Source organism: Ambystoma mexicanum, chromosome 3q (assembly GCF_040938575.1).
Source record: "Ambystoma mexicanum isolate Mex_15411 chromosome 3q, UKY_AmexF1_1, whole genome shotgun sequence".
NCBI classification, from domain to species: Eukaryota; Metazoa; Chordata; class Amphibia; order Caudata; family Ambystomatidae; genus Ambystoma; species Ambystoma mexicanum.
In genome coordinates this window covers 389,687,911-389,707,929 of record NC_090926.1, presented here as the reverse complement: position 1 = coordinate 389,707,929, position 20,019 = coordinate 389,687,911, and the positions used below count along the sequence as shown (strand labels likewise).

General features: G+C 44.4%; 1 non-coding gene across 1 annotated transcript; it reads left to right on the top strand.

Moving 5' to 3' along the window:
• Positions 1-1,552: 1,552 nt before the first annotated feature.
• LOC138448150 (U1 spliceosomal RNA) lies at positions 1,553-1,715 on the top strand. The gene has a single exon (XR_011260003.1). It is a non-coding gene; the product is annotated as a U1 spliceosomal RNA (small nuclear RNA).
• Positions 1,716-20,019: the final 18,304 nt, after the last annotated feature.

Below are 20,019 nucleotides of genomic sequence, written 5' to 3'. Positions count from 1 at the left end.
GGACCAAGTCTGAGGTGTAGCCAGTTATTGTCCAGGACTACAATGGAAGATTTTTTACGAAGTTGGCTCTTATCAAATTGGTTTAAAAAGAAATTTAATAAAAAGACTTGGAGGCAATTAGAAAGATAAGGCTAGCCATTGTGGGTGGTCTGAATGCAAATGGTTGCCCACAAAGCTCTAGAGAGGTGCGAAAGAAACAGCTGAAGTAAACCGTGGGTGTGAAACGGTCCTAGACTTGGGAGACCCATATATTTTCACCCATATTCCGGGGATGAGAGATCCAATGAAGGTGCTGGGGGGAGGGGCGTGTTGTGAAAAGGAGTAAAGGTAAAAAGAAATATATATATATATCTCTTAATACCAAAGAGGTTTCTAAACGGGACCCTGGGATACAAACCTGTGTTGCACTGCGTCATCTTGCTTCAAAGACAAGCTGTTGCCACTGAGCTATACTACCTGTTAATTGGTTGTTATGCTGGGAGACAGGAATACCTTGTCCAGGGGCAGTCATGTAGGAAACTGCAAGGTAAACCAAATAAAGGGCAGAAAGAAAAGCAATAGGAGGAAGGGCAGGGAAAAGCAGAAAGGAATTTTCAGGTGCATCGGCTGCAGAGAAAAAATAGGGCTGGAGTTAAAAGTACATTGTTAATTGTTGACGATAAGGGTGGGTGGGAAAGGGGTTTGTTTCACAGCATCACGGAGCACGTCTAATACCAGGGAAAGAGGTAAAAACATATGGAAGGCAAACCTACCTTAAATAAAACTGCCTTTCATCAAATGTAGGAGTGTGGCTGGTAAAGTTGTGCCCCCTTCCTTCCAAAGTAAGGATACTGGGATGTGCAAGCAGACCAACCCAAAGCCAACTGAAAGGCAATAGGAAAGAGGACAAACTGGAAGGCCTTCACATCACATTAAAAGACCCGATATTCAATATTCCTACAACAGGAAGTCTTGGGGTGTAGTGCTCCTTGGTGACAGAAAGAAAAAGTAAAGTGTGCGACTAGGTTGATTGCACACAGAGCCCCTGGTCTTGTGGCAGAATTTATTTTGCTACAGTCAAGGGGGCCAGCGCTGAGCAGCTCAGGTCCAGAGCATTCACTGGAGGGGTGAAGTGCGCAGGCCCCTAACCCGAGACTTGTGCACCCTATGATACCAGGTGACCGTGTTGTTCTTGAAGCTGCCCTTAAATGGGTTGACCTGTCCTCTCAGGAGGGTCATGGGCCTGTGTGGGTGCGACAGGCCAGTGGGCAGACTGCAACAGGCCTGCTCGACCCATCCTGCTATCCAACTGGGCCTGCTGGCTGGCGGCCAGCCCGAATTTATACAAATCTCGGGCCAAGCAGGGCCTGATGGGAAAAAGGAACTGTGTTACAATGTGCTCTGCTCTGCTGGGCTCTGCCTGCCGGAGCTTCCCCCGACATGCGGGACAGGAAGCTCTGCAGACGCTCAGAGCATCTGGGGGGTTAGGGGGCTGGGTCAGGGCCTGCTTTCTCACTCTCGCTTAGCGGGGCTTCCAGAACAGGCCCAACCACTGCCCTCTTGCTTGCAACTCATACTTACCTGGCGGGGAAAATCTGTGATCACAGAGGCAGATCTCCCAGGGTGAGGCTCACTCACTGCACATCGGATTTGCTGACCCCTGCTATGTGCCCAAATGCGGGATACTCGACTGCATTATTTCTGGTAGTGGGGGACTGCGTTTGCGCTTTCCCCTGATTTATTGGTAAAAGAAAAGGTAAAGTGTGCACAAGGCCTGCTAGGTTGGTTGCACACAGAGCCCCTGGTCTTGTGGCAGAGATTCCAAGTGCACTGCCAGTGTGTGCCCCTGCGCTGCACTACCAATGCATACCCACGTGCAGCACCGCCAATGCACACCCAAGCGCTGCACTGCAGGCACACCCAAACGGACTTGTATATCACCTGCCAAACACTGCATCGCTACGGACATTGTTATATATATACATGGAACAATACTATGAGTGAGACGTTTTTGAAGCATGCCATACAGTGTGGCCCAATGTTGTGCCTATATTAAACTGCTGCATGCTTTAAGATTGTGCTCACATTGCGTTTCTTCAATTAGGTTCAGCTTTGGGTGATCGCTTTTCCACATTTTGTCTGTTGAATTGAATTATGCTTCTTTCATTACCACAGAAGTAATGAATGTGTATTAAGAGATAAGCTGCCATATATATTGGGCACACTGCACATGCTCAGGCAGCATCAATCATGCTTTGTACTGGACAATGCTGGCCTAAATTGGGAACAGTTAGCATAGACATGTTGCTACAGAGGCATATTTTGGGTACAACAGGGGTCATTATGAGTTGTGCGGTAAGGTATTACCGGCACCAGTAAGGAGACCGGTGCCGGTAATCCCTTACCGCACAATTCTGAGGTCCCTTAGCGGGAACCGTAAAGGACGTGTGGTCTGACCACACGTCCCATACGGGTCCCGCTAAGGGACCAGGGCGCTAATAACAGGCCTGCTATTCGCAAGCCCGTTATTAGCGCCCTGCCCATTCCCATTGAGCCCTGTTCAATGGAGACTTACCGGTCCCTCCTGGGTCGGAATGCACTGGTAAGTCCCCATTGAACAAGACCGGTGCCAGACCCGGTATTGGAGGCAGCCATGGCGCAAATAGTGCCACGGCTACCACCAATCTCGGAATGAGGCCCTATGTGTTACATCAGTGACAGTGCTATCTTACACTGTGGACACATTGATCATTAAAATGTGTTGTCTTGTAAACTGTTCTTGTCTGCTGTTAGTGACATGGAATTTTCATATTGTCCTTTAGAACGAATTGTAAACTTATGGCTTTTTGGTCCCTTTTCTGCTGTAAAATGCACCATTTCAACCCCATATTTGAAAAAAAAATCTTGGGGGGGAAAGCCCCCCAAACACTCCCTAGATTCTAATAACTACCTCGCAACGCTCGGTCACCCCCACTATTTCAGAAAAATATGAACACATACACACTGAAAGAAATCACAAGCAACTAACCTTTGATCACTGCCCCTGATACCAAAAGCTATCTTTGGGACTGCATGACTACCACTGCCTGTGATGATGTTGTGTCAAAAGTCACACAATATTGCTTTTTAATATACTGCTTTGGGTGAGGTTGTTAACTTTTGGCTTGCCGGCCCACTGGGTGACAAAAAGTGAATGTTGAGGCCCCATATTCAAAAAGGTTGGACAAGCCTGCCGTAGACAGTGGTAGGTTATGAAGAGACTGCAGTCAGGACCTGATGTGTCCCGTGTTCCCCACACCTTCCTTCCCATTCCTACGGGCAGCTGAGCGGGTGAAAAGCTGAAGAAGGTGGTAACAAAGGCAGTGATCCTGAGGGTCCAGAGAGGAACAATGCGAACGGTGAGTGAAACAATAAATATAATGTTTTGGCAAATAGTGCATGCCTTAGAACAAGTAAAGGGAAAAGGTAACGGAGGGAGGAGGAAAAACAAAAATAGTCAGAAGTAGAAAAGACTGTATGTATATATATATATATATATATATATATATATATATATATATATACGGGGATAATGACTCAAGAATAATTAAATAAATAAAGGGTTAGCGGGGAGGACACCCGAGAAGAGAGAGGATACTGGGACAGACACCCGAGAAGTGAGAGGATTCGCCTTATTCCTACGCTTTTATATAGCGGCTAGAAGAAACGTGTAGTCCCACATAATGGGGAACGATTAGACTACCACAAAATGTAAAGACATTGTGAAAGGGGTATGTTTACATGCCATGAAGGGGTAATGATTAGAGGCAGAGATAGCTGTGTCCAGCTGGTGTCTGTCTAGTCTATCAAGCATCTGTCTTACATGTTTCTCTGTTGTGATAGCTGAGACAAAATCGCGCACTAATTGATGTTTTCGGAGCAAATTGGAAGATATCAAATTTTGTGTAGAATTTGGATTGGAGCTTGCAGTAATTGGTACTCGCTCATATTGTTAGAAGCTGTTTGAACCATACGAAAACATTGACAAGTGTTATATAAGAGGAAAGGGAACACATTTAAGCATGGAAGACATAACTCCATTGGCACACTTATGCAAGCCGTTGCAAAGCACACACTCAAGCTAAAGAAATATAGTACCGAGTGGGTTAAAGGTACCGCCCACAAGATGTTTATGCCATGGCCACAAAATGGGTCTTTATCTAAAGCCGTCTTACAGCATATGACGACATATTTGCACACCACATATACAGGCAAGAAGTTAGAGAAACGCCTTGCTATTCTCGAATTGAGGAAAATGTATGAACAAGTAAAGGAGGAAGAGTCGCCAACAGATTGGATATTTAATGTATGCACAGAGGGGGATGAGACACCTACCGCGCCACCTGCCCCACTCGAAATGAGAGTTGAAGAAAGTAAGGACAAGGGATTGTACCCACTAAGAGAACTTAAAGCAGCCACAAGGTACAGCAACCCTGCATGTGAGTGCCCTACGCATAATAGTGACGAAAATCAAGGTAAGGATAAAGATAAGGATATCATCTCCACAGTCCCAAGGGACAGGGAGAGATGATATGATGAAAGAAGAGATCGACACAGATAAGTGCATCTCTTGACAAGGAGAGAGAAGGAAAGAGATGGAAGGGAAGCGAAGGTAAAACTGATGAGATAGCATTCGAAAAAATGGAATGGATGGGAGGACAAGTTTTACTAAAACTCGATGGGAAAGGCATTGATGACGCGAAGCAAAAGGAGAGGTTAGATGAGACACATAGGAAGGGGAAAGAGAAGGAGTTAAGAGACAAAAGGATTAGAAGGAAAGACAGACAAAGGCGAGAACATCTATATCGCGAAGAGCAAGAAAGACAGCTTGATCGCAACCCAAGAGCAGCCAATGATTAAGACAGACCAGACAGAAACAGCAAAGGTTAGAGGAAGCCAAAGAATATGTGAGAAAAGAATAAGAAGACGAAGAGATGAGGAAATTTGAAGGGCAAACAAACGTAGAAATGGAAAGAGAAAGGAAGAAGATAGGGTCAGAGAAGAGGCGGGAAAGCGCAAAGAATTTGATGACGATATAGAACGGAAGCGAAGACAGAGAGCAGGCGATCTAGACTATCTGGAGAAGGAGGTTAAGAAACCCGAGCCAGTTGTAGACTGGGAAGACATCAAAGAATTCTTTCCTGCGTACGATTCAGTACCAGGCACGTCTAGGGCAAATATGGAAGATGACTTCGACACCAGAAGCATTGGAGAAACCATCGATAGAATATATGATGAAATGGGGCTAGAACAAATACCCCAAGGAGAGGGGGAAGACGAGCGCTTGGAAAGCAGTCAGCTGTATGACACTGAGGATGTCACCCGAAATAGTGGGAATAGGGAACTATCCCTGGACAGATTAGAAATCAGTAGAAACAATGAAAACACAAGAATTTGTGTGAATTGGGGACAAAAAATGTCCGACTCCGAAAGGGAGGAGCGTGAGGAAAACAAGGGGGAAAGACAGAGACAAAAAAGACTCCCAAGAGAAAGGGAAATAAGATGTTCAGACGCTAGTGAGTCCGCACCAAGAGCATCAGAATCAGCCATGCAGTCAGACCGGCATGGATCTCACGGTCAGAGGAGGGTGTCTTCACCTCCCTATGTGGACAGACTAAGGGCATTGCCAGGTAGACGGCAATGCGGGAATATTACACCTGCAATAGAGAGGAGAACAATGTGAGGGGAGAGAGAGGGCTACGCATTCTAATTTCCACTACTAGCCAAAGGGGGAGTAAGACCGCAATATATTCCATGGCCACACATGGATCGAGAAAACCTGAAAAACAAGCTTCCAATGCTGACATCGGGAGCCGGAAAGTGGATACACGAGTTAGAAAAAATGACCGGAGGAAATACATTAGCCATAGGGGACATCAAGGGTCTCCTAATCGCCATATTTGGTTAGAGGGCAGACGATGTTTGGGCACGAGCAGGCTACCCTGGCATAACCACAATTAATATCGCACATGATGGAGTGCCATTTAACAATTGTAGAGCCGCAGTATGGAAAGCACTACAAGTATTTTACCCAGATACTTCTGATATGGGAGCTATAATGACTTGAAAAATTAAGGCGTCTCAAGATATGTTAATTTGTATACAGAATTTCCAAGACGCATGGGTGCTCAAGACTCATGAATCGTGGACGAAATCTATACCTGTGTTTTACCATTTACGGTGCCAAGGGCTGCCAGAACCGGTGCAGAAACAACTCAAGAAATTGGTAGGAGTTGAGGCTAAACCTTGGACTGAAATACAGTTAACTATCGCACACTATTGTGGACTGCTGCAGGAAAAGAATCGCAAAAGGGAAGCAACTCGAAAGCGTGAGGAAGTGAAATTGGTGCAGAAGAAATTATCAAAGTATGCTCTTAAAGGAGCCATGATAACTAGAACAGCTGAATCAAGCATGCAGCAGGTGGCTAGTCCACAACAGAATTATCAGGGTAACGTAGAGTTTTACCCACGGGGAAGAGGATTTAGGGGAAGAGGATGGCAGAGCAATCTGGGAGGTTTCCAAAATAATCAAGGAGGCTTCCAAAACATGCAAAATGGAAACCCGGATATGTCAAATGGGAAATAATCCGACCACCACCGGTATGTTGGCTGTGTGGAATGACAGGGCATTTGGCGCGCACATGCAGAAATCAAGGCATAATACAGAACGGCCAAGGAATGGGAGCAGGCATGGCAAATCCACCTGCAGTTTTACAACAAGGCATTGCACAGAATCACACGGTGCAACAACAAGCGCCAGAAGCACAACAAGGAGTGCCACCTCAGAGCATGGGCAATTTTCCACAAGGACAAACCCAACAGGCACTGTTGCAAGTGTCACAAGCAATGAACACAGGGCAGACTCCAAACCCTGGTAGAGGAGGTAACAGTGGGAATAGGGGAAATCCACCAGCACACAGTGGGCCAAATCTATATATAATCTAGGACAGCTCACTGGGAACCCTGATGTGTTCTATCCTATTGGTGACACCAGACCCTCACAGGGAAACCACGGTGGATGTCGTCATAGGGGATAAAGAATATTCCTTCCTAGTGGACACGGGTGCAACACACTCTTGCTTACGTGAGGGCACATTTTCCTTGTCCGGCAAGGCCATAGATACTCAGAGTTTTACAGGAGCGACCAGTCGAGTTCCCTTTACAAAGGCCCTTCCAGTCTCTACAGGGGATTGTGAAATGAACGTACCTTTACTATATTCTCGGCAGACCCCAGTAAATATTTTGGGTTGAGACTTAATGACAAAGTTGAACATGAAAATCTCGTTTATGGAGGAGGGCATAGTATGTTCCACTCCAGGAATGCACTACTCAAATGTTTGCGAAATGATTAGAGCATCCTCAGGACACACAGCCATGAGGGCTATACCATTAGAGCCAGAAATATTCGTATATGGCATGCGTGTGCTTAAGGCAGGATTGCCAAGCCTTGGAGACAAAATCATGAGAACCCCTGATAAGTTTTTATTCAGACCAAGAATACTGATGCACTAAGAGGAGGAACAAGTATTTCCCTTGATGATACACACAGCTGCAATAGAAGGGAATGTGGCATTGGTTGACGGTTACGATGGTGAGAGCAGACAATGGTGCGAAGAAGGATATCGAGTGACTGACGTCACCAATGATGATCTGTTTGAAGAACAAACAGACATAAGAGAGACAATGGTAGAAATGAGTCTCACCTTTTTGGTAAAGATGATCAAGAGAGAGGTACCTCAGAGAATGATGTTGGCATTAAACTGTCCTGAATATTTTGATGATGACATGGCCCAAGTGCCTGTCCCAGTATGGACTACAGGACCCTATGATGTATGCCTCTTGAAAGGGGTGCGAGAAGTGAAAATTAAATTAAAACCAGGAGCAATTCTACCTAATGCATGACAATATCTCATGTCCAGAGAGGCAGATGAAGGGATTTTCAAGACAATTTCTGCCATGATGGACCAGGGCATCTTAGTGACTTCAGAGTCACCATGTAATACGTCAGTGTATTCTGTGAAAAAAGTAAAGGGGGTCATGGAGGCTAGTACAGGACCTAAGGCCAATAAACGATCTACAATCCTATGTAATATACCTGTTGAGGCAAAATATTTCACGGTGATTGACCTAAAAAAATTCATTTTTCTCAATCCCGTTGCACCGCGACTCACAAGATCTGACGTCATTCACGTTCGGACAAATGCGTCTGAAAAGCACAAGGCTGCCACAGGGGTACTTTGAGTCTCTGTATATCTTCAACAGAGTCCTGCAGATGGATTTGAGCAATGTTGCATTAGAAAGTGTTGTCCTGCAATACGTGGATGACATCTTAATTTGTAGCACCACTGAAGAGCATTGCAGGCACGATTCTGTTCAGCTATTGACTATACTGGCTGAGGAAGGATATAAGGTTGACAAGGAAAAGTTACAATATTGTCAACAAGAAGTGCTGTACATAGGCCAGCTGATCTCACATGAAGGAAAGAAAGTGACCCCAGAAAGGGCTGAAGCCATATTGAACATGGCTAAGCTGCACACAATAAAGCAGATGCAGAGCTTTTTAGGCCTATGCAACTATATCAGGGCATGGGTCTTCGACTACAGCTCTTACACTAAGCTTTTACTTTCGACTCTAAGGAAGGCTCAAGTGATGAAAGAAAAGATTGAATGGTCTGAGGCCATGGAGAAAGTGTTTGCTGAACTCAAAAGAGCTATTTGTAGAGCTCCAGTTCTCGGAATTCCCAATTATGTAAAGGAATTTTTCCTATTTTCACACACAAATGGCAGCGTCATGACGGCAGTGCTCGCTCAAAGAACCTTGTTAGGGTACAAGCCCCTGGCTTATTACAGCGGGAATCTGGACCCAGTAATGAGAGGCCACTTCCCATGTGAACAAAGTTTCGCTGCGGCAGCGTTCGCCGTTGAGGAGGCGACAACCATTCTAATGGGATGCTCAATGACATTGTACATCGAGCACTCATTATTTGCCATTTTAGAGAAACCGAAAGGCACATTGACATCTCAGAGTGCTTCTGCTTATAAAATGATCATATCAAACCCATTCATTAAAATAGTATGATGTAAAATAGTAAACCCAGCCATGTTCATAGCTGAGCCAGTCACTGAGGGCGAGCAAATACATGACTGCACAAATTTCGAAGAATTCTATGATGAAATCCCCAGGGTAAAAGAAAATGCCTTTGCAGGAAGAGAGATCGTCTTTACTGACAGGTCATCAAAGATCGATCAAGGGGATGGACAAAGCTACACAGGCGTTGCTGTGATAAAGCACACAGAAAATGGAGAATTTCGAGTGCTTCTTAGTGCACGAATACCATCTCATTATTCAGCACGGGCTGCAGAATTATTGACGTTGATACTTGCCATTGAGAATCATGCAGACCAGGAGGTAACAGTGTACAGTGATTCCGCCTATGTGACGTCAACAGCACATGCAGGTTTAGCGCGCTGGAAAAGGAGGGGCTACCTCCGAGCAGACGGCATGCCAGTGCAGCATGCAGCCTTATTGGACAGGCTGATTAAGGCACGACAGCTCCCAGTGGGCATAGCGGTTGTGAAATGTGCCGCCCACACCAAGGGGACAGATTTTATCTCATGTGGAAATCAAGCAGCAGACACGGAAGCCAAGCGTATGCATCCAAAAGTGAGATGGTTATGGCAGTGGAAGCTATCCATACCAATGGACTAATGATGTTTACACGAACTGCACCTGAGAGTTACAGCAATTTGGGGCAAACACGTTTAATGGAACTCCAAGGGGAGGCCCCACAGGAAGAGAAGAACCTATGGAAACGTTGAGGGTGTTCTTTAAACCCCTCCGACAGCCTGTGGCGACAAGGCAGCACTGGTGAACCAGTAAATAGCACTGGAGCAACTACATTACCCAGCTCATATGACAAAAGAGAATCTAGCAGCAACGCTCGCGGAAGACTGGTTTATACCAAATTTAGCAGAGCTTATTGCATTTTTTATGGTGAACTGCATGATCTGCCAGGAATTCACCGCTCGGCACACATTAAAAGTAATGAGAGGAGTCATCCCAAGGCCAAATGGGTCTTTTCAGCACTTTCATGTCGATTATGTCAATATGATTCAAGTATGTAACAGGTACAGATACTTAATTGTTGTGGTGTGTCCATTCTCTAGATGGATAGAGGCAGGTCCATGTACACAGCCAGACTCTACCTGTGCGGCCAAATATTTTGTGAGGGAAGTGTTCCCCAGTTGGGGGGTGTGCAAAGTCATGAGATCAGATAATGGCACTCACTTTGTTAATTCAATATTTGAGCAGGTTAGCTTGCTGCTTGGTATAAAGCACAAGTTCTCGTCGGCGTATCATCCACAAGGTAATGGGATCTGTGAGAAGCTCAAGGGCTTGTTAAAGGAAAGGATAGCCAAGTTGAAGCTTAGTCTAAAGAAGGGGTGGCTGCACTGCCTTCCACTGGCACTGTATGCACTTCGGAACCAACCAGGGTCCTACCATCATTTTATGCCACACGAGATAACCACAGGAAGAAGAATGAGAACTCCCCTGACACCCCAAGATAGAGCTAGATATGATGCCCAGTCAACAGGAGAGATTTTAGGGTCTGAAATGCAAAACTATCTGCACTACATGACATCATGCCTTACTGTAATTTCAGACCAGCTGCAGCGATGACAAAAAGGATGCAGCGCAGCACAGAACACAGAAGGAGACACTGCATCAGACTCAGTTCAAGGTCTACGTGTTCCACTCGTCTTCCCTGGATACGCTGTCCTTGTGAGAAACCATACAAGGAAAAGTTAGGACGAGCCAAGATTTAACAATCCTTTTATCATAGAGGACTGCACTCCGTCCGCTGTGAAGCTACAGGGCAGGGGAGTGTGGATTTTTCTCGGTGATATCAAACCCTACATCGGAGAAGGCCCCCTGCCTGCTGCCTGCACCCCAACGAGAGGGATCGACGAGCGACGGGGAAGAACCACAGCACGTGCAGACGAGATCCATGACGAGGAAGAAGGACGCATGACCAGCAAAGTAAAGACAAAGAACTTTTTGCAAGTTGTGGCTTAAATTGGACACTTCCTCTAAGCAAAAAAGGAGATAAGGACATAAAAAACAGAAACTATGTGCATCCTAGTTGCAGGGTGAAGAAGAAACTTGCACGCATAAGCCACAATATAATCTGTTGACTTTAAAATTTGAGCTGAGGCACACTTAAGCCTTGATGAGAAAAGGATATGCCAAATTTTGACTGAGGACACTTACATTGGAAGCAAATACAATATCCCGACTCATACCACACCGAGACCCTATTCGGAATCACTTATGGTGTCCCACAGTAGAGATATCACAAAGGACGTGGTCACCTATTTTCACATAGTGCTAAGATCATACCCATCGTTGGTAGGAAGACTCACCAGTGTCACAGACTTTCTCAAAGATCCTGAAAACAAAGAAATAATAAGACAACTGCTTACCGTCATTGACGAACAATTTATCGTACTCCCTGAGTACAGTAAGGAAGAATCAAATGTTCCCAACACAGGCGGAAATAGATGAGCTCATCAACCTACTGTTATTTCGCATAATTGAAGACTGTCCAACTATTGTCCGGAGAACAACAGATACACTAATATTTCTTAGAGATCCAACAAATACAGAGAACCTAAGTCGTCTCCTAAACAACATAATATTCTAGTCGCACTCCACGCAAACGGACAGTGCAGACATTGTTTACATCAAGGAAAAAACATATGAACCTGAACCTCAGCAGAGTCAGGACAGATGTCCCTGTCAACAGAGGACAGCAGGTTGGCACATAAAGTCCTTTTTCAACCTAGTAACTGACTTTCCACAACTGGTGGGGAGACTTATCGAGGTTGACGTCCTCACCTTCATCACTGATCCAGCTAATGTCGCACAGATGGGAATGCTTCTGCATCGAATCATACTCCAAGTGGAACTTTCAAACTATCAGAGAGATTATCTGAGGAGATTCTGAGTAAAGCCTTCCACCAAGAGACAGATCGAGGGAGCAGAGTCAAGAACTCCATTTATTATATTTGTTGTCATTTTTTCCCTATTTCTTCATACTGATCAGTGTCCAATATGTCCTCAGGACGAAAGCAGATTTGAGGGGAGGACTGGGAGCTTACCTACTTTGAACATGCACAGTAAAAGGACTCACTGAAGTATTATTAAATTGATTTTTGCCATAGTCTAGCAAAAGAACTGTATCCTTTAATAAGAGACAATTGTCACTTGCAAGAAGGGGGCAGGGGACACTTTTGGAGCACCAGACACTCCTAAACACAGAACTCGAAAGGCGATAGTGGGTAAGGAAATACTAACATTGACATTTGGCAAATGATTGAGATGGGGGTCCAGAGCAGCAACCTGGTCCTCCCACAAGCAGAGAGGCATCCCTGCTTCTCTGGAAGAAAATGCTGCCGCCTAACATATAAATCTATAATGTACCTATGTATCATATTCATCATTATTCTATTGTCATTATCGATCAGAACTGCATTCTTTATTGGTGCACAAAGCGTTCCAATTTCAGTGCACCCACCTAATGATGAATGCATGAAACCCACAAAAGCACCCAGACCTTATATAGTCATTCCAGTCGCTAGAAGATCTGATGGTGGAGTGAATGAACTTGAAATGGATGTAATTAGCAACGATACGCATACACTTGTGGTACCGAATGAAAACAAAAGCCGGAGACAGGGTTGACAAGAGGTGAATGAAGTAAATTCACTGACAACTACACACATGCAAACACTGAATGTACACGAAACAGGCCTAGTATCAATGATTGCAGAACCACAAACCGAAGCAGCAGAAAGGAAAAGACTGCCTGCCATAAGGAAGCCAACAGAAGCAGTCATATCAGAAACGCTTGAGAAAACAAAAGCCAACACTGAGAAACTCTCTGCACGGACACACATGTTAGTAGACTCACTATTACTGCACATAGCCAGAGCGAGGAAACTGCATGAAGAACTGAAAAACAAAAGCCGCAGAGACTGCATTACCAAGCATATGTAATGCCATGAACCGGACCAGTGCCAGGCTGGTGGGTATGGGCACTTGCATCCAGCAGGGAAAGGATGTAGGAAGAGAAGAAAAGAGCTGCCACTCAAATGGTGCAGATGAAGAGGCCTGCACCATGGACCAGGATACCTGAGAACCCTCCAGCAAGAAAGAGCGAAACAGATGCATTCAGAGATGTAGTAATAGCAAACTACATGAAAACCTTAAGAATCAAGAGAAGCATGCATGGAGATGACATTGAACTGAACGATTACCTGGATAGCACAGCACACCTAGGTAACAACATTTGGTAACAGCACATGAAGGAAGTTGGAAGACGAAAGTCCGAAGGGGAATGCTTCTTTTGCACACTCCTACCGTACAGCATGAGGAAGTCCAAGATCTTCGTGGCTGTAGAAATTGATGTCCCAACAGCGCACTGTCTCTCACACATAGCAATGTGCAATACCAGAGGCCAGTTAATGGGAAGTGATGCCTCCTTAATATGGGCAACTGAGCCAGCTTACCCCGATGAAGTTGTTTATGTCCAAGACATTAAGACAAGAAACAGAGCTCATACTAGGAATCATGTGAACAGGTACGAGAAGCCTGGAGTTAAAGGAACAGGAATAAGATGGGAAGTTAACCCAAGACTAAATGTCCAAGGGAAAACTCCAGCAGAGGCTCAACTTTGGAAAATCAGAGGCCAAATGCAGATTTGAGGAACAGTGCTTTCACCAGACGGACGGGAGAAAGGCATAGTGATCTGCAGAGCATGGATGGTCCTCGGAGCCTACAAGGAAGCAGTTGAAAACTCACAAAGACTGTGTAAACCACTATGACCGAAACTTACAAAACTGCTAACATGGGTCGAAGACAGAGGAGGACCGTTGCACATAGTGCCACTAGAAAGGCCAAAATTGTGCTTCAGGAACAATGGTATAAGAAAAATGGGGGAGAATCAGAACTGCGGAGGAATTTTTGAGGCTCCAGAAATCATACATGGGACTGCAGTGATCATGGACCATTATTGGGCATGCGGATCCAAAGCATACATCAGACTGCCGAAAAACTGGGAGGCATAGGCACAATAGTGAACGTCCACATTCCAGCATTAGTGATCCCGAAAAGTGACCTGAACATTGATAGTTTCCCGAAAGCAGATGGTCACATGAGGAAGAAGATATCTGTGGAACTAATAACCCGAATGAAGAGAGAGAATTACTTCTCTGCTAAATCAGAAGAAGCATTTCATGCAATCCCATATGAACACAGGCTGTTCAGCCTCACATCATCAGTGTTCACAACGGTCTTCATGCCACGGATCCAAGGTGGAGTAAATACTAAATGGTTGCAGATAACCAGATGGGAGTTGCTGCAGACCATCAACACGACCATAAAAGGATTCAATGAAATCAAGGAAGAGTTAAGAGCCATCCGTCTGATGACTCTCCGGAACAGATTTGTGCTCGACATGATCACAGCTATGGATGGAGGAGTTTGTCCAAAAATAGGAGAATCATGTTGCACATTTATACCTTCTCACAACGAGGAAAATGGAACTTTAACTGAAGCCATAGGCTTCAGTTAAAGTTCAATTTTCCTCGTTGTGAGAAGGTATGCTGACAAACCTGCAGAACCAGATGATCAATGAAACCGATGAATTGGATGATGACAGCTGGTTTGGATCACTGTTTTCATGGGTTCCGCATTTAAGTTCCTGGGAGCCCTGCTAGTGATGATATTACTAGGATTTTTCCTTATCAAGATAATAATCTCGCAATGCCAGAAGACTGAGGAAAAAGCCATAGGGATGAAGAGCAAATTGGTGTGAAGCCAGGATGGAAGCCCAAAGACCTGACTGATGAACAAATAAGAGACTTTGTGAGGGCCAGCAGGCACGCACCAGAAGGTACAAAGTTTCTTTATCCCAGGAAACGCAGAAACTATGTGGGAATATGGATTTACTGCAGCCCAAATGGAAAATGTCAGCTAATGACATGGAATAAAGAGGAACATGTAAGGACAGCAGGGAACCTAAGGGGAGTAATAAATATATGGACTCCAAAAAGACACTTCTTCAAACCATCATGTACAGACCCAGAAGATGAAGAAGGAATGAACCCAGACGATGAAGTGAAGATGAATAAAGAGGAACCAGGTGTGATGAATCCAAAGGAGGAAGTGAAAGTGGTTGATGAATCGCCCAGAGGGGGGAGTGTAGAGGAGGTCCCAAATAAAGCCTGCACTCCAGTCGCCCATTTAGAAGTACCAGGAACGTTCACTGCAAAATATGTGATGTCTGATGAGCAGATAAACCAGCAGAGAGCCGCAGTAGGGATCTGCCCACAAGAACAATACCTGTTGAAGTACCAATAACCAGACAACCATGGACAGTAAGGTATCCATTGAGAAAACCCTACCAGCAGATGAGACGAAATGAAGATTGCTTAAGTACTGTCCAAGAAGAAACCAAAAAATCCTTAATGGAAGACGAATGGTGACGTCACAAGGGCCTGAACTAACGCACCCATAGAAGAAATGACGACCAAAGGATGACGTGAAAAGACAAACCCCATGAATAAGGATATTGTGAACCTAGAAGAAGAAAGTGATGTTAAAATACAAGGAAATTTAAACTGTAAGCAGGGTGAAAAATATTCAATCAGCTAACGCCTGTGCATATGCTTGTAACCGCAAGGAAGCTAAGAAAACAGTGTGGCTTGCTATGCTAAGTAGAAGAATAAAGCAGCAAGAGCCATTGTACACAATCTACCTCAAAACAAAGCACATTATATAAGTGTGAGTCCACTTTGCACTAAAAGCAGAACAAACCTAGGTTACTATAGGCCTAACACAAGAAGATTCATATTCTAACAACAGGAGGAAAGAAGGCTGAATCGAAACTTGGCAGAGGCAGCTTGTGCCGGGGAAGCCAAGGTCATACCAATGGAAGCTATGAACAGTAGCTACTTTTAATTGAAGCTAAGAATAGAATATCCTGCCTCTGAAGGATCTAGATAAGAAGGCGAAGGCAGGTGGTGGGTGAAACGAAAATCAAATACACAAATTGAGAAAAAAGAGGCAAATTCATGATGTTGTAGCATGTGACCATCCAAGTGAGAAGGAGCACGGGTTCACACCTACGCTTGCCATCTGCCCAGACAGAGATATCGGAAATTTATCGAGACAAGAAGATGCAGTTTCGAGGCCATCCACAGTGAACTAATTGACATATAGCCCATAAAGTGATGATTGATTGAAGGAAGGCAGGGTGAATTGGGGACACCATGCACCTGTCTGACCGTTCTGCATGCTGCTAAGCACCGTGGAAATTTATGGATGGGGTTGCTGCCAACCCAATTACAATGGACCAATAATCTAGTTAGTAAAACCAATACAACGTCGTACTTTTAGTGATGTCTACAGTAGTCATTTTTGAAGGAAGGGCTTAGTTGCCCACCTGATAGTGTTTACCCAATCCCCTCACTCCGTTACCACATACAGATATAACACCTATATTAAAGTTACCTTTTCCTAACAAATAGAATTGCATGTTAACTTTCGAATGTTACACGTCAGATTATTATGCATTTTAGTTAGTTATGTTTTGTATGAAGTTAGTCGGAGTTGAAGCGAGACGGACTATCGCATCACTGTTGCTTGCCATGACTCCCCGTTTTTGTACTTGTCATTAAACGGACTCCCTTCGCCAAACCATTGAGTTGTCCTTATTGATTGGTGTTGGAGTAATACATCTGCACCCCCATCCATCTCAAGGTGCAGCTTTCGCGTTTTAAAGTACTTTGAGGCAAACTCCCACTCTATGGGCCGGCCGGGGGTCTCCCCAGTACAAGCTGTTCAAACACTTTAGGTTCCAGCCTCTAATGTTGCCCCCTCTTGGCAAAATGACACCACACTTTGCAAAAACACTCAAAATAGGGTCCATAATCTGTTTGCCAACTTGTATGCAGATCTGTCAAATGGCACTAAATTTATAAGCCGTTCAAACACTTTAGGACCCAGCCTCCAATGTTGCCCCCTCTTGACGAAATGGCACCAGTCTTTGTGAAAGCATTCAAAGTTGGATCTATAATTATATTGCAGAATTTCATGCAGTTTTTTCGTAGATTGGTGCCAAAGTTATAAGCCATCCCAAAACTGCTCTTCACCGACCATATAAAACAGAAATGTGCTGTACGGTTAAACGACAGCCTCAAATTACATGAACTGAAAGGCCAATTAGGCCTTTGCTGCGAGAGGCATTGCATCTACTGGCAAAGCACCCTAAAGAAAATGACAGGCCTAAAAACTGTAATACAGTGAAAGGGCATGGTGAATGAACATATGTGTCTTGCTGAAGATGAAACAAGGAACAGTGGATTAAGGAAAGTGTGTGTCTTTTTGCAGTTGAAACCAAGAGAATGCTGGAATGTATAATCTGAGTGCAGATTTGAAAGGCACATCACATTGCTGGCTGAGAGATAAGGGCAGCATTTTCACTGAAACTGCCCCACATTGAAATGCTGTGTACACTCAAAAGTAAGGGAAACTGGGCCTTGCATGTGAGAGATAAAGCCAAATAACATTGTCATTTAAAGCGAATAAGGCCCACCTTGCAATACAGAAGGTATTAATAAACATTGCTGTGTGCCAATCAAAGGACTGAAACGGAAATGTCCTGCAGTGGGTTTATTTCGCAGTTAAATCAAGATATGAAATAAAATGTCCCCGGCTAAAATAAGAATATCACGGAAAGACTTAGTGTATGATAGCGAGATGCAAGCTATCAAAATAATTAACAGGCTTCATATGCTAAATACCAGCAACAATTGAAAAGAAAAGGCTACTTTGTTTCCATGGGTCACATGTAAATTTCATTTAGGCTTGAGACAGACCCTGCGGCTTGTTGTTGGGCAGATTTTCAAAGGTTTGACTGGCTCTTTATCTCGATTGGAAGTATTTATGACAGGGCCAGATCGACACAGACCCAACTCTGAATGGGGAAAAACACTAAGAAATACATAATTCTGAGATCAAAATTGTGGTCAACTTCAGACAACAAGACAAAGTACCAGATGTCAACATGACCTAATGACATCATAAGGCCGGCCTGGCTCCTTACCTGCAATTGGAGATCTCTGTGTGGCCGATGTATCCCAACTATTAACAATCAGCAACCCACCAACCTTAAACAACAAAGAGGCGAATGGTTTTTAACCCAGTCTTAAAAAAAACACATTCCAGGAGGCTCTGGTCACATGCTTGCCAAGAAAGGAAAGTGGCCTGAAGAAAGGAGAGCTAAGATTTGCCTACCTGTGAAGATTTCCCATTAGTTTAAATGGACAATCATAACATGTGATTTTCTTGGCAACAATAATTCGCACTGCGTCCATGTATGTTGTCAACCCGATTAGGTTGAAATAAAATAGATGTAGCCACGTGCGACTTATAGAATTGCAATAGCAAGCTAAAATTTGTTTCTGGTTGCTCCGAAAATGTCCTGAATTTAAGAATTGGTGAGGTAATGGAGTGTAAAATGAGATATCTGGAGAGTTCATTGCATGTCCATAACTATTATAATTTTTGTATAAACAGTGAGAAATTGCCACACACCAGTGCAACCCCGACTGTTGTTTTGGCATGTACTAGTAAATTATGAAGTTTTGCCATGTGACTATATTTTGCCAAAACTTTGACATGAGAAGAAAAAGGGGAATTTCAAATGGGAGTTGAAATATTTCTGTTCTAGACTCCTAAACCAATACTTAGAGAGAGAGGCTGGACTTGGGGGTGTAGAGAAATGTAAATGTCCAATCCGGTTGCTAGATCATAAGTTAGCACCGCCTGATGTTCACTTTTCCGGGTAGGTGCTTAGATGGTAAAAAGTTATTGCACTATGAGAGAGGGAGAGCTGCAAAATAATTACCAACATACAGCTGTCAAAAATCACCAAAGGAAATCTGCTGAAATTGCATCTGGGGCAATATTGTAAGCAGGCTTGAGCTGTCTTTTGCTGGGGAGACTAGAAAACAGAAGCCCTGCTTCTTCACTGGAGCCATAGAGAGAGAATTGCTGTGGAATCTAATTGATTGAAAGACTGGCCAGATTCCTGTTTTTCCCAAAGAGCAAGGTCCTGCTCAGTCTCCCTGAGTGCAGAACCCAGAGATGTCCAAAAGTAGATTGTCCAACAAAATGTCATTGTGGGGATCTATTTAATTCACCCATTCTCTTCCATAGGGGTTCTCATCCATTAGTGGGCGATGGGGTAACAATGTGTAGACCCTTAGCATATTTGATTGTTTATTCATTTAATTAACTCCCAATTAGATTGACACAAGGGGGGTCTTTCACACTGCCTCCTAGCGGGAAAATACAAGATAGTAATTTAAAGTAATTGGGGAGTGTTAATTTTCCTGGTAACCTCTGACTTCTGTAATAAGACAGGGGGCCTCATCACGACCCAGGCGGTAAGTTACCGCCTGGGCCGTGACTTTACCACCATGGCGTAAACTACGTTTACGCCATGGTGGTTGGCGGACTTACCGCCCCATTCGGACCTTGGCGGGGCGGTAAGTCCCCAATCCCCATTTACCCTTCCCCATTCCCATTTTTGCCCCATAGGGCATAATGGGAGTGGGGAAGGCGTTAATTACGCCACCGTAAATTACGGTGGCGTAATTAACTCCATGGTCCCTTAGCGCCATGGATTTTAACACCTGCTAAAAGCAGGTGTTAAATTCGCCATGGCGCTAAGGGACCTCGTACTCAGGCGGTAAGGGTCGGCGCTGTTTACGGCGCCGTAAACCCCTTACCGCCTGGGTCGTAATGAGGCCCAGGGTGTCCCTTCCTAAAACGAAAATTTCCAACTGAACCCCTTACCAAAACTTGTTTTTAAACAAAAGATATACTTGCCACCAAAAAATAATTTAATTGATAACTGTCTCCATCCTCAA